This window comes from Pelodiscus sinensis, chromosome 6 (assembly GCF_052426305.1).
Source record: "Pelodiscus sinensis isolate ZL-2025 chromosome 6, ASM5242630v1, whole genome shotgun sequence".
NCBI lineage: Eukaryota > Metazoa > Chordata > Testudines > Trionychidae > Pelodiscus > Pelodiscus sinensis.
Genome location: NC_143057.1, coordinates 104,629,302 through 104,655,529, shown reverse-complemented (window position 1 = coordinate 104,655,529; position 26,228 = coordinate 104,629,302). Strand labels below are relative to the sequence as shown.

Sequence of the window (26,228 nt, the reverse complement as noted above, 5' to 3'; positions counted from 1 at the left end):
TCCACACGATTACTGCAGATATTTCCCATTTTAAGGACAACATAGAGGGTGTGTCTAGACTACATGGCTCTGTTGACCGAGCCATGTAGATGAGTTTACTCGGCAAAGGGAAATGATCAAATGATTTACATCAAAATGGCCGCTGCGCTGTGCTGATCAGCTGTTTGTCAGCACAGTGCAGCAGTCTAGACGGGGATCTGCCGACCCCAGAACCCTTTGTCGGCAGATCCTTTATGCCTCATGAAAGGATAAAGCTATTTTTGTAAATTGAGAAAGTATAATCAGCAAGCATTCAGGAATAAAGGACAAATTGAAACCTATAGGTGGTCTGCCTAGGGCAGAAATACTCAGGCTGAGGCTTGAGAACCAGAAGTGCCTCTTTAATGTGTCTCCTTTGGCTCTTACATGGTATTAAAATGTTATATGATTGCCTCATTAATCAGTCTAATGTATTAACCAATCAGGATGCTTTTACTATGTTGTTAACCAACTTTAGTTAATAATATAAAACTTGGCCAGAGTCATTTTGCTGTGAGAATTTGAGGACTGCATGCATCTTTACAGAAAATAAATGGGAATATTATTTTTTTAAATATACTACTTAGAGTAATATGTCACTTTGGGCCTAAATCTTTCTCCACATCCAGTTGGAGTCAGTGGCAAAGTTACAAGAGACTTTATTTGAAGCAAAATGCAGCCTGTAAACATGCATAGAATTCTTACATAGTCCCTTGGGAAGAGAGCCTCCAGTAAACTTCTGAAGCCGGGTTAAACCAACATTGTCCATGCCAATAATGCAACTTTTGGGATGTGAGTCTGATGAGAAGAGAAATACGCATTAAAACTCATGCTGGTGCCCTAGATTGTGGCTGCTGTCCATGTGCTGTACTGGCCAAGAGTAACAGAATTTTGCAGCTGTGATCTAGCATTAGCCTACCTGACAGAAGATAGATCATTTTAGATGGGAGAACAACTGGCTTCAAAGGTTTGAACCTGGATATCCAGGTCATCCTTAATCTTCATGTTGTAATTAAGACAAAACTGTGGCAAAACTGCAACACATCCAGAGTTCTCTGTGCTTAAAGCAGTTGTATAAATAGTCGTCATGGCTTTTTTTTTTATTAGTAGTGTGTTGTCTTATGTGCTTTATTACCATCATTTGGATTTCTGTTTTTCCTTTGTCTTTATTACTACCATGGAAAGAATACAGATGGTACAGAACAGTGACTTAGCTAGAAGGGCCCTGACTTCAGGAGGGTGGGTAAGAATGGGAGGTAGGAGGAGCAGAACAGGAGGGATGGGGAATAAGCCCTGGCCCTACTCTCCAGCTGGCTTGCCAGGTGTAGCTGGGTAAGCCCCTGTGCTCAGATTCAGCTCCCTGAAGGAGTACTGGGCTGGAGGAGGGTGGGGCTGGGTGCAAAGTGGGTGGGGCATGGTCCACTCAGGCCCACCCATCACTATACTTTAGTACTTACCACATAATTTTGTCAAGGATCGGCTTTTCAAAAGCCATGAGTGTTGACCTAACTCTATATCTCTTGAAACCAGTGGTAAAACACCACATCCTAAATGGATATTAGTCTTACCTGGAAGTATTTTAAAGATTCTGTAGCTGTCTTACTGTTTCATTACAGATCTAAGACACTAGCTGTTTAAAACTATGTACAGGCAGTCCCCGAGTTACGCGGATCCGACTTATGTCGGATCCGCAGTTACGAACGGGGCACTTCCTCTCCCTGGTCTCGAGCAGACCAGGGAGAGGAAGCAAAGTGGCGGCGGAACGCGCGGCCAGCTGACAGCCCAGACGCGTCTGGGCTGTCAGCTGGCCGCGCGCTCCGCTCTGCTCCCCCACCCCCCGTCTGCAGACCAGGGGGAGGGGGAGCAGAGCGGAGCAGAGCAGAGCGGCGGAACGTGCAGCCAGCTGACAGCCCAGACGTGTCTGGGCTGTCAGCTGGCCGCGCGTTCTGCCGCTCTGCTCTGCTCTGCTCCGCTCTGCTCTGCTCTGCTCCCCCTCCCCCTGGTCTGCAGACCAGGGGGAGGGGGAGCAGAGCGGAGCACGCGGCCAGCTGACAGCCCAGACGCGTCTGGGCTGTCAGCTGGCCGCGCGTTCCGCCGCTCTGCTGTGCTCCGCTCTGCTCCCCCTCCCCCTGATCTGCAGGGGGGGGGAGCAGAGCGGAGCACGCGGCCAGCTGACAGCCCAGATGCGTCTGGGCTGTCAGCTGGCCGCGCATTCTGCCGCTCTGCTCTGCTCCGCTCTGCTTCCCCTCCCCCTGGTCTGCAAACCATGGGGGGGAGGGGGGGAAGCAGAGCGGAGCACGCGGCCAGCTGACAGCCCAGAGGCGTCTGGGCTGTCAGCTGGCCGCGCGTTCCGCTGCTCTGCTCTACTCTGCTCCCCCCCCCCCCGGTCTGCAGACCTGGGGGACGGGGAGCAGAGCAGAGCAAAGCCGCGGAGCCCGAGGGCAGCAGGATAGCCACGGCGCGTCTGGGCTGTCCCGCTGCCCGCGTGTTCCGCCGCTTTGCTCCCCGTCCCCCTGGTCTGCAGACCAGGGGGACGGGGAGCAAAGCAGAGCAAAGCCACGGAGCCCGAGGGCAGCAGGATAGCCACGGCGCGTCTGGGCTGTCCCGCTGCCCCCGTGCTCCACGGCTTTGCTCCGGACGCCTGTGGTACAGCAGCTGGGGCGCTGCCGGTTGGTCCCGTAGCGCCGCTCTGGGTGCCACTGGACCAACCCAGCAGCACCCCAGCTGCTCTGCCCCAGGTGTCCCCTAGTCAGCAGCTGCTGAAAATGACCAGTGGCTGACTACAGGAAGCCCCTGCCGGGCCCGGGCTTCCTGGAATCAGCCGCTGATCAGTTTCAGCAGCAGCTGACTTGGGGATGCCTGGGGTTCTTAAGTTGAATCTGTATGTAAGTCAGAACTGGCGTCCAGATTCAGCCACTGTTGAAACTGATCAGTTTCAGCAGCGGCTGAATCTGGACGCCAGTTCCGACTTACATACAGATTCAACTTAAGAACAAACCTACAGTCCCTATCTTGTACGTAACCCGGGGACTGCCTGTATATACTTTTGAGGTTTGAAACTTTCTAACATTTCCATTGTTATTACAGCCAGAAAACTGCACTGCAATGAAGAGGTGTTACCAAAGAATGATCCAATAAACAGAATGGTGGAGTCCATACATACAGGGAAATTCTTGCCAGTCCTGCACACGTTTCCACTGCAACAAGTCATACAAATGCAAACAATCTTCACACCACATTGTTGGCTAGCATATAGGTTATCTAAATAGTGTCAAGTGAAACTCCAAAGAAGGTTCATGACCCTTTGAACATGAATCATGCTCACTCAATGTTTGGACAAGCACGTAAAAGGTGGATGCTTTGTTCTAACTCTCTGAATCTCTTGCTTCTGCAAAAGGGGAGTGACTGTCCTGTGAAAAGCAACAATCTTGGTACTACTTGTTTATCCATGTCCAAAATACCTAGGGAATAGCATTGTCAGGATTTCCATATTCAAACTCAGTACACACAAGAATTTTGGCTTCAGTTTGAATTTTTGGGTGAAGATTGGGGTTTTTTGTCTCACCCCAGCTAGTTCACTCAGCAAATACCTGGTTCAATAAGGGTATGTCTAGACTACATGCTTCTGTAGCCAGAGGCATGTAAATTAGACTATCCCAGACATAGTCAATGAAGCCGGGATTTAAATATCCCTGGCTTCATTAAAATAAAAATGTCCGCCATGCTGTGCCAGCTCAGCTGATCGTCGGCACAGCAAGCAGTCAAGACATGGATCAGTCGACAAGGAACGCCTGTTTCAGAGGCATAAGAGAGCGCCCGCAAAGGCTTTCCTTGGGTATCAGAGTCAGAGGTAGTCATGTTAGTCTGTTTCAGCAGAAACAAAAAGGAGTCTGGTGGCACTTTAAAGACGAACAAATGTATCAGGATATAAGCTTTCATGGACTGCAGCTTACTTCATTCTTTCACTTCATTTCACTAATGAAATGGCAGGGCTATATACATACATACATACACGAGATGGGAATGTTACTGCAGTGTTAATGAGCTTAATTAAATCAGGTCCAGTAATAAGGAGATGAGAATACCTAAAAGGGAAAATTACTTATTGTAATGAGCCAGCCATTTGCAGTCCCTGTTCAGACCCATTCTGATAATGTCAAATTTGCATATGAACTCCAGCTAAGCCTATTTCAGTATGAGATGTATCATTGTTTTTCCTCTTCCCTCATGCTCCACCTCTGCGCTGCCTCTCTCCTCCCCACCCCACACCATATTTGCTCACTCTTCTCATACTATCCCTCACGGGATTGTCTCAAGAAATCTTCCTGCAGGTAGGAGGTAGCTCTGGTTGATCTGGGGCTCATGCAAGTTGATGACCCACTGCCTCCCCCGAACTGTGGTAACCGAATTTTTGGTTTGGTGCCATTTAGGGTTGCTAGATCCTAAAAACCAGACACCTGGGAACCCTAAATGTCACACAGCCACAGAAGCCAAAACACAGATTGTCTGGGTGACTCGTAAGTTATTGTCACAATTAATATGCCCAGTGCTGTAATAGTTACAATAAATTAAAGACTATATCAGACTTGGACATGTAGTGCCAACAAGAAACCCAAATAGGTGACAGTCTTAGTTACATCCTTCTGATGACTTCATTGGATTAAGAACCTAAGCCAAACCTGCTAGCTTTCCTCTGTCTTGAAACAGTTTTCAAGATGAGAGCTGTCAGCCACCCATCCCTGACAAATTCAGAGGAGGTGAAAGGGATGGGTAGGAAGGCAATGGGTGCAGGGAGGGAAGGCAGAAATAACATGGGAGAATGTGGAAGTAGAAGGCAGCTTGGGTGAAATTGATCATGAAATCATAGAGTTCACAATTCTAAGGAAGGGTAGAAGGAAGAACAGCAAAATAGAGACAATGGATTTCAGGAAGTAGGATTTTGGTAAACTCAGAGAGCTGATAGGTAAGATCCCATGGGAATCAAGACTGAGGGGAAAAACAACTGAGGAGAGTTGGCAGTTTTTCAAAGGGACATTGTTAAGAGCCCAAAAACAAGCTATTCTGCTGTATAGGAAAGATGGAAAATATGGCAAAAGACCACTTTGGCTTAACCACGAGATCTTGCATGATCTAAAAAATAAAAAAGGAGTCCTATAAAAAATGGAAAGTAGGACGAATTACAAAGGATGAATATAGGCAAACAACACAGGAATGCAGGGGCAAGATTAGAAAGGTAAAGGCACAAAATGAGCTCAAACTAGCTACAAGAATAAAGGGAAAAAAGAAGACTTTTTATAAATACATTAGAAGCAGGAGGAAGACCAAGGACAAGGTAGGCTCACTGTGAGGAGGGAGAAACAGTAACTGGAAACTTGGAAATGGCAGAGATGCTTAATGATTTCTTTGGTTCGGTCTTCACCGAGAAGTCTGATGAAGGAATGCCTAACATAGTGAATACTAGTGGGAAGGGAGTAGGTTTAGAAGATAAAATAAAAAAAGAACAAGTTAAAATCACTTAGAAAAGTTAGATGTCTGCAAGTCACCAGAGCCTGATGACATGCATCCTAGAATACTCAAGGAGCTGATAGAGGAGGTATCTGAGCCTCTAGCTATCATCTTTGGAAAATCATGGAAGTCGGGAGAGATTCTAGAAGACTGGAAAACGGAAAATATTGTTCCCATCTATAAAAAGGGAAATAAGAACAAGCAAACATGATCAGGAAACTACAGGTCAGTTAGTTTAACTTATGTGCCAGAGAAGATAATAGAGCAAGTAATTAAGGAAATCTACTGCAAACACTTGGAAGGTGGTAAGGTGATAGGGAACAGTCAGCATGGACTTGTAAAGAACAAATCATGTCAAACCAATCTGATAGCTTTCTTTGATAGGATAACGAGTTTTCTTTGATAGGATAACGAGTTTTGTGGATAAGGGAGAAGAGGTGGATGTAGTATACCTAGACTTTAGTAAAACATTTGATATGGTCTTGCATGATATTCTTATCAATAAACTAGGCAAATCCAACTTAGATGGGGCTACTATAAGATGAGTGTCTAACTGGCTGGATAACCATACTCAGAGAGTAATAATTAATGGCTCTCAATCCTGCTGGAAAGGTATAACAAGTGGGGTTCTGCAGGGGTCTCTTTTGGGACCAGCGCTGTTCAATATCTTTTATCAACGATTTAGATATTTGCATTGAAAGTATGCTTATTAAGTTTGCAGATGATACCAAACTGGGAGGGGTTGCAACTGCTTTGGATGATAGGGTCATAATTCAAAATGATCTGGACAAATTGGAGAACTGGTCTGAGGTAAACAGGATGAAGTTTAATAAAGACAAATGCAAAATGCTCCAGTAAGGAAGGAACAATCAGTTTCACACATACAGAATGGGAAGTAACTGTCTAGGAAGGAGTATGGCAGAAAGGGATCTAGGGGTTATAGTGGACCACAAGCTGAATATGAGTCAGCAGTGTGATGCTGTGGTAAAAAAAGCAAACATGATTCTGGAATGCTTTAACAGGTGTGTTGTGAGTAAGACACGAGAAGTCATTCTTCCACTCTATTCTGCATTGGTTAGTCCTCAGTTGGAGTATCGTGTCCAGTTCTGGGCACTGCATTTCAAGAAAGATGTGGAGAAATTGCAGAGGGTCCAGAGAAGAGCAAGAATGATTAAAGGTCTAGAGAACATGACCTATGAAGGAAGGCTGAAAGAATTGGGCTTGTTTAGTTTAGAAAAGAGAAGACTGAGGGGGGACATGATAGAAGTTTTCAGGTATCTAAAAGGGTGTCATAAGGAGGAGGGAGAAAACTTGTTCATCTTGGCCTCTGAGGATAGAACAAGAAGCAATGAGCTTAAACTGCAGCAAGGGAGATTTAGGTTGGACATTAGGAAAAAGTTCCTAACTGTCAGGGTAGTTAAACACTGGAATAAATTGCCCAGGGAGGTTGTGGAATCTCCATCTCTGGAGATATTTAAGAGTAGGTTAGATAAATGTCTATCAGGGATGGTCTAGACAGTACTTGGTCCTGCCATGAGGGCAGGGGACTGGACTCGATGACCTCTTAAGATCCGTTCCAGTCCTAGTATTCTATGATTCTATGAATCTCTCAGGACATGGCTACACTAGAGTCTTTGAAGCAGTGGAGCTGCCATGATGCATCTGTGCTGCTGTAAGTTCCCTGCTGTAAACTGACAGCTCAAGTAATCCAGCTCCTGTGAGCAGCTCTCCTGCTGGCATAGCACTGTTGACACTGGTGTTCATGCTGGTGTAACTTCTGTCACTATATTTACCCTCCAGTGACCTACGTTATGTTTATAGTACAGCTTACGTGGCATAAGCTCTCCTGTGAACAATATGTCTTTCACTGTAACTGTCATATCAAAGTAAAAATATATTTTGGGTAAATACATGTATTGTTAGTATTGGAATCTGCAGTTGGACACCTATTCTACACTTCAGTAAAGCTGACTTTTGTGGTCAGAGCTTTAGGACCTTGGCAGTGATCAAGATTATGTTAAGCACTGCCATGCTTATACTGTATGTAAGTGATGCTCTTGAGATGTTAGGGTAAAGCACTGGAGTTTTATTATCCATCCAAGTGAAAACACATAAATATTGGCTGGTAAATGATCAACATTATACAAAATAGGCCACATCCACCCATATTGTGATGATGTTACAACTCCCTGGACTGCAACATCATCACAACATGGGTGGATGTAGCCTATTATATCAATTGATGAATGTGACCCAATGTACTTATCCGTAGCTTTGTTTGACATATTCCATTGTACAGACAAGGGAGAAAGATTAATGTCTTATGTGAAAATTGTTGCAAAATTAGGCCCCATTCCAACTCCTGCTGAAAACAATGGGACCCTTTCTCAAGGGGAGTGGGATCAGTTCTTCACCCTTTACACTAAAAAGGTAAATGCACTATGCCCAGGCATTTTTATGGTGTGTTGGGCAAGTGGGAGGTGGTGGGAGAGGAGAAAACAGATTCTGGAAATAGGCAAGATGTTTTCTACTTTGAAAAAGTCTTTACAGCCCCACATTGTGTTTACATTTAAAAATAACTTCAGGAATAGAGGAAATTAATATAAACACTGGGGGAAATGACAGCCTGTGCAGGCCCCTGGGCAAGGTGGGCAGTCTATCTCCACACTCGTGAAAGGGATTGGTCCATGAGCGGAAGGAGAAGGGCTTGAGCAACCAGCCCCCCAGGCCATCCTGCCATTGCCTTCAACCCTCAGCACCACAATAGCAGTGGCGGTGGCCCAGAAACCTGTGCCCGGAAGCAACTGCACTCCTCACTGTTGTCGTCCTCCCCATCTCCATGTCATTGGTGGGCCTATTGACTGTGGGGGATTCATAGCTTAATTACTTTCTCTTATTCATTTCGCTATAAAAATATATACATCTCTATCTCTCTCTCTCCCATGCACACAGGAAACATTTGCTCCCTTTAATCTACCACCCAGGTTTCTTGAAAATCTGCTCAGTGGTTCATTTCGATGCACTGTGAATGCAGCTTACTATTTCACAAGATCTTAAAGGAAGCACAAAGCTAAAGACAAACAAATGCAGTTGCCTGACGCAGTAGCCAAGTTTATCCAGAAATATTTGCAAGAGAGCTTAGAGGGAATTTATGATATACTGAATATTTTAATGTTCAGAATTATTCTTGACCTCATAAGGCCACTAATGTGAGAGAGCGCTCTTACTTTTTTGGATGAATTTGTTGTTCATGAAGCCAAGAGACAGGGAGAGATATGGGATGGGGATGTGCATTTTGGGACTCCCAATTCAGGTAGATTGTCCCATTCATTGAAGTGAGAGTTACATCTGAATAAACCATGCAGAATCCAGTCCTGTGCTTCCTTGGCTTTTTGCCAGTCTGTGTCCTGATCTGCTGTCTATCTGGTATTTTATCTCTGGTTCTTTTAAGCAGAGAGGCTTAATTGTACCAGATTATGGGACAATGATGTGATGTAGACAAATGACCACAGGTAATTGGGATGAACTTGCAAAAACTCTGTTTCTTGTACTTCACAAGAGGACAAGACAGCATAGTTTAGTGTACAGTACACTGGCCTGGAACTTGAGAGACCTGGATTCTAGTTCCTGACTCTCACACTGAGCTGCTGTGTATTCTTCAGCTACTCCTCTCTGTAGGTCTGTTCTTCTCATTCCCCAGTTCTATGCCTTGTCAATTTAGATTCCAAGCTCCTCTGCTCTGGGACTGTTCCTTATTATGTGTTTGTATAGTGGGATGCAAACGTTGGTTGTGGCTTCTAAGCACTAGCAGAATACAAATCATTAACAACCACCAGGACCTGAATTTAGATTTGCAGCAGGGACAATTCAGTGAGTGCCGTAACCCATTTTATGGTATCTCTGTTGTTTGTTTCTAAAGCTTCAGGGCACAGGCACCACTTTAATTAAAATGAACACAGAAATCTCCAAGAAAAAAACAGCTATCCCCATGTTAACAAATGATTGGATTCTCTTCTAATTACAGTCCTGTCTCCTACTGTCAATCACATCTCCAGACAAAACCATTTTTCATAATCTTCTCCAGGGACCACTGCTGGACTGAATTTAATTAGAAAACAACCACTGCTTACTGACATGAATAGAAAAAGCAAAAAGCCTTAACTAATCAGAAAACTTTAAAGTGGCATTTTCATTAACCTGGGCAACAGGGCTGGAGACAATACAAAGGGTAAACATCTCCTGGCTAATAGGTCACCCAAATATTTGGAGTTATGCTAATCTGTGTTCTTTTAATTCTCCCCTCAATCCATTTAAAATGCTACTTGAAGCCCCATATGTGCGGTTTGCTTAGAGTACTGAATGATTAGTTTCCTGTGCTATACTTAATTCAGTGGCAGGCAGGTAAGCACATTGCCAAAGGCAAATGAAGCATTTACACCATTAGGTGAAATTCAATTTTAAAGAGGGGAGGGAGCAGAGAAGTGCTGTGGCTGCCCTCTCCCTTCACTCACGTGACAAATGCAGTTTCATTCTTCTGTTTGTCTGGAAGTGGAAATAGGTTGTCATCATTTCTTGCTGACAAGCTGCAGCTGGAGCTGTAATGCTCTGTAGCATGCCAGTCAGCAGTAAAGTACTTGATCATTTACAGGAAGATATATTCGTAGTGTACACAAAGGGCTCATCTACACAATGAATTACTGCACAGCAAGCCAGGGTGTGACTCTGCAATACATCAGCTTTCTGTGCAGTAACTTGCCATGTAGACTCTGTCCCAGCACAATGAAAATCTCAGGACATGTTGCAGTTTGGAAGCTCAGTATGCAAATGGCACTCTAGGACTTTCACTGTGCCATAGCAGTGCCCCTTCTAAGCTACTCTGTGGAAAGCTGGTGTGCTATAGAGTCACACCCTGGCTTTCCATGCAATGAGTTATTTTCATAAGCCCAAAGAGAAGCTTTATTAAACCTCTCATTGTACTTCATAACACAGCTTTCCTTGTCTGTGCTAGAGAAATCATAGAAGATTAGGGTTGGATGAGACCCTGGGATGTCATCTAGTTCAACCTACTGCTCAAAGCAGAACCAACCTCAACTAAATCATCCCAATCAAGGTGTTGTCAAGCCTAGCCTTAAAAACCTCTAAGGGTATGTCTATACTGCCATCCTAGTTCAAACTAGGGTGGCTAATGTAGGCATTTGAACTTGCAAATGAAGACCGGGATTTAAATATCCCAGGCTTCATTTGCATGTTCCCGGGAGCCGCCATTTTTAAATGCCCCATAATTCGAACTACCTGCCTGCAGCTATACGTGGCACGGACTAGGTAGTTCGAATTAAAGTTCCTAATTCGAACTACTGTTAAACCTCCTTGCAGGAGGAATAATGGTAGTTCGAATTAGGAGCTTTAATTCGACCTACCTAGTCCGTGCTGTGTAGGTAGTTCGAACTATGAGGCATTTAAAAATGGCGGCATCCAAGAACATGCAAATGAAGCCTGGGATATTTAAATCCTGGGCTTCATTTGCAAGTTTGAATGCCTACGTTAGCCACCCTAGTTCGAACTACGGTGGCAGTGTAAACATACCCTAAGTATGTAGATTCCAGCAACCCCCTAGATAACCCTCCCAGTGAAACAGTTTTTCCTAAATCCAACCTAGACCTCCACCAATGCACCCTGAGACCATTGCTTCTTGTTCTGTCATCTGAGAACAGATTAACTCCTTCCTCTTTAGAACCCCCTTTAGGTAATTGAAAGCAGCTAACAAATCCCCCTTCCTTCTTCACTTCTGCAGATTAAATAAGCTCAGTTCCCTCGGCCTCTCCTCTCAAGTCGTGTGCTCCAGCCCCCTAATCATTTTCATTGTTCTCCACTGGACTCTCTCCAATTTGTCCGCATCATTTCTATAGTGGAGGTCCAAAACTGGATGCAGTACTCCAGATGTGGCCTCACCAGTCCTAATTCCCTCAGTCTGCTAGCAATGTTCCTACAAAATGCAGCCCAGTATGCTGTTAGCCTTCTTGGCAACAAAGGCATATTGTTGACTCACATCCAGCTTCTTGTCCACTTTAATTCCCAGACCCTTTTCTGTAGAATTTCTGCTTAGCCAGATAGAATCCAGTACATCGCTGTACACTGGAGACTTCCATCCCAAGGGCAGGACTATGCATTTGTCCTTGTTGAACTGCCTCAGATTTCTTTTGGCCCAATCATCCAATTTGTCTAGGTCACTCTGGATCCTATCCTTAGCTGCCAGCATATCTACCTCTCCCCCAAACTTGGTGTCATCTGCAAACTTGCTGAGGGTACAATCCATCCCATCATCCAGATCATTGCTATCTTGATTTGGTGTACTGTTTTCCATTGTATCCACATTAAGTCTTTGCTACAAATTATTATGGGATAGCTGCTAACCCTTACAGCTGTCATTTTTAATAGTGTTTGAATTACATTAGCATGTAGCAGCCAAGATCAAGGCATAAGAACATAACATAAGAACAGCCGTACTGGGTCAGACCAAAGGTCCATCTAGCCCAGTATACTGTCTGCTGACAGTGGCCAGCACCAGGTGCCCCAGAGAGGGTGGACTGAAGACAATGATCAAGCGATTTGTCTCCTGCCATCCCTCTCTAGCCTCTGACAAACAGAGGCCAAAGCCACCATTTTATCCCCCTGGCTAATAGCCTTTTATGGACCTAACCTCCATGAAATTATCTAGCTTATCTTTAAACTCTATTATAGTCCTAGCCTTCACAGCCTCCTCTGGCAAGGAGCTCCACAGGTTGACTACACGCTGTGTGAAGAAGAACTTTCTTTTATTAGTTTTAAACCTGCTCCCCATTAATTTAATTTGGTGTCCTCTAGTTCTTCTATTTAGGGAACTAATAAATAACTTTTCTTTATCAGCCCTCTCCACACCACTCATGATTTTATAGACCTCTATCATATCCCCCCCCCCCCCCCAGTCTCGTCTTTTCTAAACTGAAAAGTCCCAGTCTCTTTAACCTCTCCTCATATGGGACCCCTTCCAAACCCCTAATCATTTTAGTTGCCCTTTTCTGAACTCTTTCCAAGGCCAAAATATCTTTTTTGAGGTGAGGAGACCACATCTGTACACAGTATTCAAGATGTGGGCGTACCATAGTTTTATACAGGGGCAGTAAGATATTCTGGGTCTTATATTCTATCCCTTTCTTAATAATTCCTAGCATCCTATTTGCCTTTTTGACTGCCTCTGCACACTGTGAGGAAGTTTTCAGAGAACTGTCCACGATAACTCCAAGATCTCTCTCCTGATTTATTGTAGCCAAATTAGCCCCCATCATACAGTACGTATAGTTGGGGTTATTTTTCCCGATGTGCAGTACTTTACACTTATCCACATTAAATTTCATTTGCCATTTTGTTGCCCAATCACTCAGTTTGGTGAGTGATAGAAATGTAGCCGTGTTAGTCTGGGGTAGTTGAAGCAAAATGCAGGACAATGTAGCACTTTAAAGACTAAGAAGATGGTTTATTAGATGATGAGCTTTCGTGGGCCAGACCCACTTTCTCAGATCAAATAGTGGAAGAAAGTAGTCACAACCATATATACCAAAGGATACAATTAAAAAAATGAACAAATATGAAAAGGACAAATCACATTGCAGAACATAAGGGGGATGCGGGGCGGTGGGAAGGGGGAGGAAGGAAGGTAAGTGTCTGTGAATTGCTGATATTAAAGGTAGGGAGAGTGGGATGTTTGTGAGTTAATGGTGAGATCTTCTTGGAGTCCCTCACAGTCTGCTTCTGTCTTGCCTATCCTAAACAGTTTGGTATCATTTGCAAACTTTACCACCTCACTGCTTACCCCTTTCTCCAGATCATTGATGAATAAGTTGAACAGGATTGGTCCCAGGACTGACTCTTGGGGGACACCACTAGTTACCCCTCTCCATTCTGAAAATTTACCATTTATTCCTATCCTTTGTTTCCTGTCTTTTAACTTAACAAATAAAAGGTTAAGAGCTGATTTGATACAGTACATAAATAGCTACATAGGTAACACATATACAACCAATGGGATCTTCAGTCTATCAGAGTAAGATATAACACAATCCAGTGGCTGGAAATTGGAACTTGGCAAATTCAGACTGGAATTAGGCTTAATTTGACTGTCAGAGTAATTAACCATTGGCACAATTTATCTGGGGTCATGGTAGATTCTCTACCACTGACAATATTTAAGTCAAGGTCAAATGTTTGAATTATTTGGAGAAAGTTCTATGGTCTATACTACATAGGAATCAGATCATATGATCACAAAGATGCCAAGAAACAAAGATATCAAAGGGGCTATGCACAGATCCATCCAGAAAGCTGTAGAACTGGGATTTAGTCAACTGAGTTTTGCTTGCTTATGTCAAACTGGAATTTGCCTCAAGTCCTAGTCATATCAGTATCACAGGGATGGTATATAAACAGAAAAAGATAGAATATACATAGCAGAGGAAGAATCATATTGTACTACCCAAAATAATATACATAATATATTCAGCAATATCTTTTACTAAGACTAGGCTTAAGCTACTTTTATATCTAAATCTGAATTTTGAACTTACTGAACCTGGAGTTCTTTTTGGAACTTGTATTGGACCCATATCCATTTAAAATTACAACCAAAATGGTGTTGAATGATAATTATTCATGAGGAGCAACTCTGGCTAGTATGCAGCTATAAATTCATGCCTCTATAAGCTTTGCTGCCTGGAGGTATGTTCTGCCTAATACTCCAGATGCTGAAAGTGACCTATGTATATCCCTAAACCCCAATGGAACTGGAAGGATTTCTTCATTTTTGATAGCTTGCAAGAGCAGGGTCTCCATAGCAGTGGTTTGATAGAAATATATTTCCCCTGCAGCATGAAACTTCCTTTCAGTTGATAGCATAAGAGATGACTACAATTCAGTGCTGTGGTTCATATATGTGTGTGTGTGTGTGTGCATACATACATACATATACACACAAAAATCTACAATCAGGTAGCAAAGCTCATAAATTATTTTGGTTCAATTTTATTCCATATGTTCAATTTAAATGTTAGTTCCTTGTCATTCTTATTGCATGATACTAGCCCTATGTAATAACTAACTAGTAACATTACAGGAAATATAAGAGGAACATAAAAGTTCCTCCACAAACTGTAGCAGGATGTGGTTTGAGTTATTACATAAGCAGTATGCTCAGGAAAGTGTTGAAAGCTCTCAGCATTAATATGCAGTTTATTACTGGTTGTTAAAGCACAGCTTACTTTTTATTTTTCTTCTCATTTCATGCTACATGGCATCAGAATGCAACACTACCTAGGAAGTAGAAGTTGCTGGGGATGGGCAGAGAGAGGTCATGCTGTGAAAAGATGCCAAACCATAAGCTGCCACAAGCTTTAGATTTTAGTTCTCCTGGGAACTGGTGTGACTAGAAGCAGTACTTCATTTCCAGACCTGCTGGAGTATATTCCAGGAAGAGAATTACAAAGATTTGAAAATGAAGGGGAAGAAAATGATAAAATAGTAATAGAAAAGCTGAATGAATATCCTGTTCCCACAACAATGTGTTTTCGACAGAGAAATATTAGAAACATTTATATTATTAGGGCCTGATTGCATTTCCAGTGCACTCTGTGTCAAGACTCCCAATGATTTCAGTAGAACAATGTAGAATCCTTAATTATGTAGTTAAATGGATTTGTAAAAATAGACTTAATCAATGCTCTGAGTACCTAGAGAGTGGTGAGTTCTGAGAAAAGAAACACCAGTGAGTGGGGTCCTACATAAAGCACTCAGCTGCTACCATTAATCTTGCCTCACTTTGGAGAAAGCTATGTAGGCAGCATGTATTTTTCACATTTAAAATCCATGTAAATTATCAAAAAGCCAGGAAAAGTTGGTGTGAGGCAGCATAGACATTTCAATCCTTTGAGGACAAACCATGACAATTTTAAAAGCCAGGTCATAAATACACTAAGCCTGCTGTATGATGCTCATGAACCGAAAGTGCAAGAAAGGGGATCATTTCACTGTTGTGTTTCACAGGGGCAGCAAGAAATGTTAAGGCAGATGGGGGGGGGGGGGGGGGCGGAGAGGAATCATAGCACACTACTATTTCTTGGATAGGTTCTCCAACCAGATGCTCCCTCTGAGCCATAGAATGAATACAGATATCAATGATATTCAAGTTAAGATTTAGCTTGACAAAGACAGGCGCAAGTGAACTCTAAATCTGTACATTAGAGCTTGAATAATCCTCCTCAGTAAACAGTATAATCTTTCTTAAACAGTCCAAAAGGGGTATATACCTGTAATCTTCCTAATAAACATTAAATTCCAAAGTACCAATTGCTGGTTTGATAGGTCTGTCATCAGTAGTTTTAATATTAAGAAGGCTAAACTATAGACAGGGTGGTAGAAACAGCTTCAGACTGTTGCAGTGAATCCAAAGAAGATTAAACTAAAAGATGCTAGCAGTGAGCACAGTGGGAAGCTGTTACAACTCTAACGCTCCAAAAAAACAAAGGGAATTGGGATGGCATAAAAAAGTTTGCAGCTCTCACTGTGTGGTATATACTTGAGGCTACAGAGCTGAATCATGACAGTTGGCATGTGGATTGCAATAACTAAAGACAGAAGTTTAGAGGAAGTAGTACCTCTGACCCCCACTGAATGGCACCCTTTTCAAAGTCAATGGTTTTTGTCAGATTTCCCTTTACACTGACAGTGCGAAAATGATTACTTTTATAATATTATTTGGATAATGATGTTTTCAAACATTTCTCTTTTCAATTACCAGTGTACCCAAGAATTGCAGCAGCACTTGAAAAGGGTAATGGATCATATATAAAGGCCATTCTGGCATATGAGATGGAAGGGTTTTTTTAAATCATGTCCTAGCCGGTGTATTGGAAACAAAGCAGCAAGATTTCTACTTAAAAAAGACAGAAGTTTTCGTTGGACTAGATTCAGCGCACCATATAAATAAGCAAGATAAGGCAGGAGAAAGTAAAAGCCATTAAGAAAATGAAACCTGATTCCATTATAGAATTTTGAAAAATCTAAGGCATAGTTTCTAGACAGATGAACACTAACTGGTAAGAAATATTATATGGATAGGATGAAACTCCTGAAAAGTGAAAGTAGCTGATATTGGAATATCATTTAATACAATATAGCAGTTTCTCTCTGAATCATTATCTTCTACAGTTCCAGAAGGCCAATCATTAGAGGTGTCAATGAAGTAACTGGATTACAAGGATGTTGATCTTAATGGGTTGTTCACTTTCAGTCCAATGGATTACAAGGAGTGTTATTAGCTAAAGAATGGCTTAGAGGGAAGGAATGAGGTAGGAGGCTAACTTACTCCTTTCAAGTGCCATGTGGACAAGCCACACTTTTGTAGCACTGTTGTCATTCCTCCCTAAAATACCAACCAAGAACAGGTATGCTCAGCAGCTCTATTGTTTGGAAGATGGGATGCATTTATTCACCTTATATTTTCCCTCATGACTTTCTTATCTTTTATAGATACATCTAATCTTTAGCATCAGTAGTAACTTGGTTCAGACATGTTTAGCTTCTATTGGACCATTTTCAAGAAATAATTGTATTTTATATTATTCCTTCCTGTTCTGTTTTTTCTAAGTTATAAATTCTTCATCAGTAGCTCTGAGAAAGTTTTAATTAACATTATTTGTTTTAAATACATGCATGGAGTCTGTGTATCATTTCCTGTCTCTCACTAATGTATTCAAACACCATGTGGCATGGGAATTTTCTGAGTTAAAAAACAGGGTTTGTAAAATGAATCATCTCAAGTACCTATAATTATAAAAGGTCTGTCAAAACCAAAACATTTCTGATACAGAGGTTCTTCAGAAATTTCCTTCCACAAATTGTGTTTTAATGAGCTAATTACAAAAGAAAGCACATCATGCAATTGAACTGACTTAATGTTTAAGCAACACCAAAATTGTTTGTATGTTTGGAAATATCAAGAGGGTTAAAGCAGAGGATCTGGAAAATATCAGTGCAGATTGGAGAAGTACAGAGAACACCCAGTCCTGTGCACTGCTTCCTAAAGTTGGACCAGCTGAAGTTGGACCAACTGATCTGTGCAGAAGCAATGGACTTGCATATCTCATGCAAAGTAGTTGCAAGAGAAAGCATGATGCAGTCAGGGGTAGGGAAGGTTGGAGATTCTTTGCGCACTCTGCCCTAGCTAGGTAAGACTGGTCATGATTAAGTTCCAAATTAGGTGAAGGTACTCTGCTAAGTTTCACCCTCAACTGGTGTGAAGCCAAGGTGACTCCATTGGGGTTATGTTTTTTCCCATTCCACCAAAGTAGCAGAGAGCAGAATTTAGCTTGTCAGTTGCAAGACCTACAAAATTCACCCTCATTAAAACTCTGCATAGCTAGTCTGTCATTTTCAGCTGCTTATTTTAATTAGAAAACCAATTTTCATCAAATGTGAAGGAGAAGTCTTCACTTAGAACTAGGACCATGCCATGTCTGAAATTCACAAGCTAATGGTTTAGTCTTTACCTATAAAATACGATTCCAGGATTGTTACCTCGAAGCCTAGAAAGTCTGTTGGCTCAGTGTGAAACACTGAAACAGCTACAAGTATGACTGAGAACTCAATTTGTTTGGATTACCACCAGATGCAAACATCACTGGGTTTTTCAGTCTGTTACCATCTAATTTTTATGTTCAGATATTTTGACTTCACAAAAGTGTGTTGTACAGCTACAGTAAAGCATGCATCTTTGCCACGCCAGCAGTCTTAGTCCGTTGTGATATCACTAGTCTTCACAACTAAGTTCCATGCAACGGTTTCATTGTATGTATGAGGGAGTCTGCACAGATGGTGGATTTCCTGTGTTAGGGGACTGGACTTGATGATTGGCCAAATCATGGAGTAGTTCACTTTTGTTCTAGGGGACAGCTGTAAACCAGAGACCCTTTGCTCCCCTAAGGGCATCTTCACAAACAAAGGTCTTTCATCCCTGTTGGCTTAAATTCCATTCTGTCCCCTTGGAGTATTCAACTGCAGGCTCCTCCACAAGAGCCTATTATGTTCCCTGTGGATGTCTCAGCCTGATTTTCTCAGGCTCTTCACAAAGGAGAATTTCTCTTATTCTTCCCTTTTCATTCCATCTACTGAGTTCCTAGCTATGTTTAGGTAATGCATCACTACTACAGGTGAGGACAATCTTTCTGACTAGTACATGGAGGTTGGAGGTCACTAATTAGCCATCAAATTGCCAGGTCATTGGTGAGGTTGAGGGATATCTGCTCTTTTTTCAGAAGCCTTTTTATTCAGCGTACCGATTCAACCATTCTTATAAGAGATTCTACCTGCTTGTCTGGCATTCAAAGAGGGACAGGGGATTATAGTTACAGGAGTGCTCTATGAAAGAGAGATGTGTGTTTATATGTAAATAATTAATAGTAAAGGTGCTAGTAATTGGCACTCAAAATTATGCAACATTATCTCTGGGTTTTGTAGGATAGAGAATGCATTTTCTTATTGAATACTGCCAGTAGCTTCTGCACTTCAGCTCTTAACATGTATCTCTCTTAACAATTATGATCTCAAATATATACCCACATGCTCAGGGTTTAGCTGATCGCCATATTTGGGGTCGGGGAGGAAAATTCCTCCAGGGTAGATTGGCAGAGGCCCTGGAGGTTTTTCGCCTTCCTCTGTAGCATGGGGTACAGATCACAGCTGGAGGATTCTCTGCATCTTGGGGTCTTCAAAGTATTTGAAGGCTTCAATATCTGAGATATAGGTGAGAGGATTATTCTAGGAGGGGTGGGTGAGATTTTGTGGCCTGCACTGTGCAGGGGGTCAGACTAGATGATCATAATGGTCCCTTCTGACCTTAAAGTCTATGAGTCTATGAGTCTATATAACAAGGATAAGTTACATTTCAGTTCCCTATTATAGATGTTGTCAAAAGGATATTGATTCAATTTCATTTTCTATGTGCTATTACATTTCATAATATGCTGCATTATTTTGACATTCTCAACAGCCTTCTCATTGACTGACTGATCCCATTACCACTAATGTGGGATGCTAGAATAAGTATGAAATGTAGACAGTCTAGTTAAAAGTTATAGAAGACAGAAACAATGAGAGCTACCTTACATTTTATTATTTTCAGATGTAACGAAGTGATAAAACATGAATGTTATGCCTCACCCTTCTCAGGGAACAACATCAAGAAAATAAAAGATATGATCACATAAATCTGAACATTTCCCTGACTGATATTTAGAGATTTTTTAATTGTGTGGCATATTAATAACATTCAGATATTGTACATTAATCATAACTTACATTTTATTGTTTGCATAGGGTCAAAGTCCTGAGGCCTTTCATCAGTTCTCACCTAGTCAAATTATCTCAGCTAGGTTAAAACTAAGTAAGGACCTCAGGATTTGGTGTATCATGAGAGAAATGTACATGGCACAGTAGCAAGAGAGATTCTTTAAAACAATGGCGTTTTAACCATTTTACATTTAAATTTGTATAGACCCCTAAAAAGTTTCACATAGATGGATGAGCCCAGTTGGAAACCACTTGTCTTTGGTAACAACAACCTTTTGCAGACTCCTTAGACAGAGTCTGCAGATTCCCACAGTCGACACAGCATAGGTTGAAAACCACTGCTTTTATTTACCACTGCTTAAATTAACAGCAGAATCCAGTGATGAAAAGACTGATGAGCAGGATAGAGATGTTAGTATTTTAATTAATGCATATTTGGTGTTTGACTAAACAAATGACTTTGATGTAATAATTCAGAAATGTTTGTTTAGAGATAACATCTGATGTGAGGACCAAGCTTTAACATATGTGAGTGAGGCAACAGTACTGACATGTGTATCCATGGGGATGAATTGGAAATAAAACAGAACTGCTCAAAGAGTTAGCTTAGAGATAGCCTGGAATACACTATTATCTATTTGAAAAGTTGACATATTCTGCCATAGGCAGAGACTGGGGACAAAGTAAAGCAAAATATTTCTGACAGTACCAGATACAACATGAATTAGAGGCTTACTCCTTCTGTCACTGCTCTCAGTGGCAAGGCCCCCAATGTCTCCAAGGAGAGTACTAAAGTGTTATCATTTTGAAGAATAATCACTCTCTGAGGAACTCCTAGTTACAGTTCCACTATCCATCAATAGAAGTGGGTATTTTGTTTTTTTTATTCTTAGGTTTACTTCTGAAAAGGAGCCAGTAATTGTGGAAAGACAGGAAGGGACAGATCTTTCTCCGTGATTAAGTTCCTAATACTTTCTCTGGAAATATGGTAGCCCGCCAATTTCCACAGCACAGCAATACTCAAAGGTTCAGGACAACTTCTGGCAAGTTACTGCACATTAAATCAACCCCTGGTAACTTTTGCATCATCCACACTTGCAAGGCACATATAGTGCACTAGCTCCACAGTTGCTATAATCTAGGTAAACCACCTCTGTGAGAAGTATAGAGTTTGCTGCTCTCTGGATACACAGAGTTGGGTGCCACATTGTAGTATTGCATCATGACACGCCTCTGGCATCCTTCCCACAATGCCTGTTCTGACCTCTCTGGTCATCTGTTTGGATGCTACTGCCCTGCTCTCAGTCAATCATCCCTGAGATCTGCCCTTTGCCTTCTTTTTGAAATTTGAAAGTCCCCTTCCTATTTGCTTGGTGATGTGTGGTGTGTTCTCAGTGCATCTCTGCATTTGCTATGCCAGCTCCACACACCAGGAGATCCCAGCGGGGAGCCATGCCAAGGTGCTGGACCTCATCAGCGTTTAGGGAGAGGAGGCAGTCCAGTCTCTGCTATGCCTCAGCCACAGGAATTATAATACCTATGGGCAGATTTCAAGATGCATGACTGAAGGGGCCATGATCAGGATGCACTGCAGTGCACGGTCAAAGTGAAGGAGCTGCAGAATGCTTACCACAAGCTTCAGGAAGCAAAACATCACGCTGGTGCTGTGCTCACTATCTGCAGGTTCTAAAAAGAGCTGGATGATATATTTGGAGGCAACCCCACCGCCAGTCCGAAGACCCCCATGGATACTTCAGGGGGCTCAGGGACCATCCAAGAGTGGACTTGGCCACAACTTCCTTCTCCAGTCTAAGTATACTGATGGGGAGAGGGACCCAGAGCCAGAGGAGGACTCAGCATCTACAGATGCTTGTTGTCTGGGTTGGAGCAAGCTTAGCACACAGTCCCATGCGAGTGACTTTTCCCATCCAAAAGTTCTATAGCCACTGCTAGTAATTCTAGGTTTGCATGATGGTGTGATCCCTCTACTCAGTGTTTGTTTCCTGAGCCTTGAAGCAGTGTTCCACTGTGGTCAGCACCTTCGTGAATGCCACAAGAAATTTCGTGTCATATGAATATTTCATGGACTCCTCATTGTCACACTGCAGCCTCAGGAATAACTCGATTGCAATTTATGAGGTGTTAGTGAGACCTATCAGCATTTTCGTCAACAGCTGGAGATCCATTCCTACACACCAAGGACGGAGAGTGCACAACACAGAAGACATTGAAAGATGGCACCAAATGTGGATGGAAGCACAGAGGGTTGCTGGGATGCAAAGCAGTGCACCATGGGACATTGAGAAAGGATACAAGATGCCTTGCCCCTTTCCTCCACCTTCTCATAAACCCCTGTGGAATAAGAGGAAGAGTTGTTTTGTGGGATAGCTGCCCAGAGTGCACCACTCCGAAAGCTGCTGCGAGTGCGACAAGTATACTCTCACTATAGTGATGGCAGCTTACAGTGTGGACACCCAATAAGGTTTACTGCTTTGCTCTGTGTACGGTACTGTAACTGCCAGTACTTTACATCTGTCAGTGTAGACATGGCCTCAGTAAGATGCAGCTGTGAATGTTTCCATTCCTTAAAACTCTGATTATTCATGTAGTTCAATTACTCTCAGTCTATGGAGAGAGATAAAATCCTACAATTACTAATTTCCACTGTTACATTTCATATTCATTCACCAACTCATAAAAGTTCAGGAATTTTGTTCTGGTCATCAGTTTTAGCTAAGGAATATTCTACAATTGTTTTCACACGGAATAAAATTTAGTTTAAGTCTGTTGAGTGCCACATCATAGTAAAAAAACACTGGCTTCATCTTCAAATATCATGTGCAGCCACAGAGTAGAAGGTACACAGAGCAAGGCAGCCATCTACCTGCTAGTAACATGTTCTAGATCCTCGTCTCCATCTGTGCCAGAACTACACCTGCATTTTCCAATTCTGAGTCTGAAACATGGGCAAACTCTGTCTTTGCAGTTGAGTCATCTCTACCACTCATGGAACAAAGTGGCAAACACGCACATAGGTATTGTGGGATGTTCGGTCAATGAAATTTGAACTCTTTGCTATCATAATGGTGACCGAAAACCCACTAGCTAGGCAATTTCTGATTGCATCCTCAGCCTAAATATCAGCATAGTGTAGAGACTGGCTCCTTTTTCTGTTAATAGTCCTACTTCAGATCACCTCAGGATTACAGAAGGCAACACATTAAGGTTTTTCAACTGGAATATGTCAAACATATACCTGCCATAGTTGAGCTGAAGGAGCTAAAAGGAGCTAAGCCATGAATCAATGTATTACATGTTGAGTCGTTATATGAAAAATCTCAATATACGTGTTATTCACACATAGGACTCAAAATAACAAGCAACCTACAAGCCACTAGCACACAGTAAAAGTGCACCTGACTACATTTTTTTCTGATGTTGATACTGTGTCACAGAGGGGAAGAGGAGAGGGAGAGCCAGAGAATGCTTAACTTAAAAAAAACCAGAAAAATAGAATAAATTCGTCCTGTGCCTATAAAGTTGAAAAACATTTAAGAAGTGAGATATTATTTGTGTTTCTCTGGGTGTTTGCAATTTGCATGAATTAGTTTTTTCCATTTTTTTTAGACTTAGAAATATACTGGTATACTCAAATTGATAGCAATAAATTCTGCTGATACTAAAAGACCCCCCAAAAGACACTATTTTACTTATTTGCAGTATCTGTTCTGAGCATTAAATAGTTAAATCTCTTCAAGAATCCTCAGGAGAAAGGTATGTCATGTGCGGTATATCATACAGTGTAAACACTGTGCAGTTTTCTCTTTTGTGGTGTGGCAAAAACTAATAGGTGGTATGATCTTTAAATATTGAATTACTTTTTAGGTACAAGATGGCTTTTACTATTACTCTGTGCTCACTTCCTATTCAAACATTGCTGCATATCTCTTGAAAAAAAAGAAATTGACTGTGGTTTATTTTAAACATTTAAGCTTTTGTTTATTTGCAAATTTCTTGCATAACAACAAAGCTGAGATTCTGCACTGTGCCTGAGCTGGAGTTGGTGTTGCGTGGGAGAAGAAAAGATGACTCTACCCTGCCTTTGTGGCCTCCAGATTTGAAAACCTGCCAAGAATGAGTTCAGTAAGACGACTTTGATTGATGCTCGAAGTCCCAAAGGGCTGTTCTACTTTGAAAGAATAATCTCAACAGAGTGGTGTTCAATGCTCCCACTAATCCTTTCCATCCTTGTGTGGGTTTTTTCCAGCCATGTTCAGAATACATTTTTTAATGTGCATCAAAGCATGTGCAAATATGCACCACCAATATAAACACAAACCTAGATGTGGACACTCAGGTAATCAGCTGGTCAGCATTTGAATTTCTTCTGAGCAGCCACACAAGTGCACGGTTTGTAGAGAATACTGTGTCCCTTACTCCTGACAACAGCTCCAACTCCATTCAGCAACTCCTTTTCCCTCAGCCTTGACCCCCGAATCTTCCCCTCACCCCCCACGTCACCTCCCATGCACCAGCAGCAATTCTCTTCTCTTTCATGCAGTACAGTATCAGGCAATTCCTCTCAGGTAGCTGCTTTGTGCTGCCAGCGTCTGGTATAGCCACCAGCACCAGGACCAGAATCTTAATTTACACAGAGACTAGAAGAGGAATGGAATTGAATGAAATTCACACAGGCAGAGACTAATTTGGGCTGGTTCATAAAGGCAATGCTTTTCGTAGTATTTGCCATGTTATACCTGAGATTTCACTGGGGAAAAGGGGATTTATCTACAGTCCTCATGGTTATGAAGATCTTCTGAACATGAGCTAAATGTAAATTGACTCAGTGATGTCTATCTACAAACAGTCTGAAATAACTGCAGAGAAAAGAAAAAATTGTCTCTATTTCAGTGTGATGTTGAATCCAAAGCCTGGTGACAATTTAAATTTTGACATTAACTATTTTACATCTGATCAAAGCATATTAAAAAAGGCGAGAGAGGATCCTATTATGCAGACCTGCACACCCTAATGTGAAAAACATTACATTTGAGTCTCACGAGTAGCAGGACTCAAGCAGCCAGCTTACACCTCCGCTCATTTCACAGAAGTATTTATTGTTGGAGTAGTAGTGAATAGAACACTTGTAACAGTTTATAGAGAAAAATGCTCTCATTTGAATCTCATTATGAGGTGTCAGAGGGATAACCGTATTAGTCTGTAATTAAAAAAACTTAAAAAACAAAAATGGTCCTGTAACATTTTAGAGCATGTCTACACCAGTGTTCTGTCTACGCTGTGCAGCAGCACAGCTTCACAGGTGATTGATCAGCTCCACCCCGTCAGCTCCATGCAGGGAGCTCTGAGCCTCTGACTGGGCAGGGCTGATTAATCATCTGTGAACCTGTGCTGTCACGCAGATTAAAGGGAACACTGGCCTACACTAGGAAATTATTTCAAAATAACTCCCCAAGTAACTATTTCAAAATAGTGTCTCCACACTACAGGGAAGCCTGGAAGTTAGTTTAAGGCAGGCTCCCTTAGTGTACGTCTACACTGCATGCTTATTTTGAAATAAGCTATTTTGGAATAGTTATCCTGAAATAGCTTATTTCAAAATAGCATGTCTACTTTGCAGGGAAGCCTCAAAATTAGTCCGAGGCAGGCTTTTCTAATGTAGACATGCTATCTTGATTTAGAGACCCAGGAGGCACTGGGCAGAAATAGCTTAGAATGGCCCTGGTGAGGGGCTATTTAGAAATAGCAGCAGTAGAGCATCTACACCTGCCTTAATTTGAAATAGCTATTTTGGAATAGGTGTTATTCTTCATAGAATGAGGTTTACAGATTTCAGAATAAGCTGTCCATTATTTCAAAATTATTTTGAAATAATGGAATGACGGTGTAGATGCTCACATTGTTATTTCAGAATAATGCTAGTTATCTCGAAATAGTGCGGTGTAGACATACCCTTAATGTGGACATGCTACCTCAACTTAGAACCCCAGGAAGCACAGGGCAATAATTACTTTGAAGGACTCTGGGGAGTAGCTATTTCAAAATAGCAGCAATGAAATGTCCACATTACTGATATTTTGAAATAACTATTTCAAAGTAAGCATTATTTCACTTAGTAATGTGGACACTCTGCTTCTTATTTCAAAATCAGAGGCTGTGTCTAGACTGGCAAGTTTTTCCACAAAAGCAACTGCTTTTGTGGAAAAACTTGCCAGCTGTCTACACTGGCCGCTTGAATTTCCGCAAGAACACTGACTTCCTACTGTCTGATATCAGTGCTTCTTGCAGAAATACTATGTTGCTCCCATTCGGGCAAA

General features: G+C 42.0%; 1 long non-coding RNA gene across 1 annotated transcript in view; it reads left to right on the top strand.

The window, feature by feature from the left end:
• LOC142829962 (uncharacterized) overlaps positions 1 to 24,036 on the top strand; it is a 102,203-nt gene extending 78,167 nt beyond the window's left edge. Inside the window, exon 4 of the long non-coding RNA XR_016349939.1 lies at positions 23,924 to 24,036. This is a non-coding gene — a long non-coding RNA (uncharacterized LOC142829962). The remainder of the gene's footprint in view (positions 1 to 23,923) is intronic.
• The last annotated feature ends 2,192 nt before the right edge of the window (positions 24,037 to 26,228 follow it).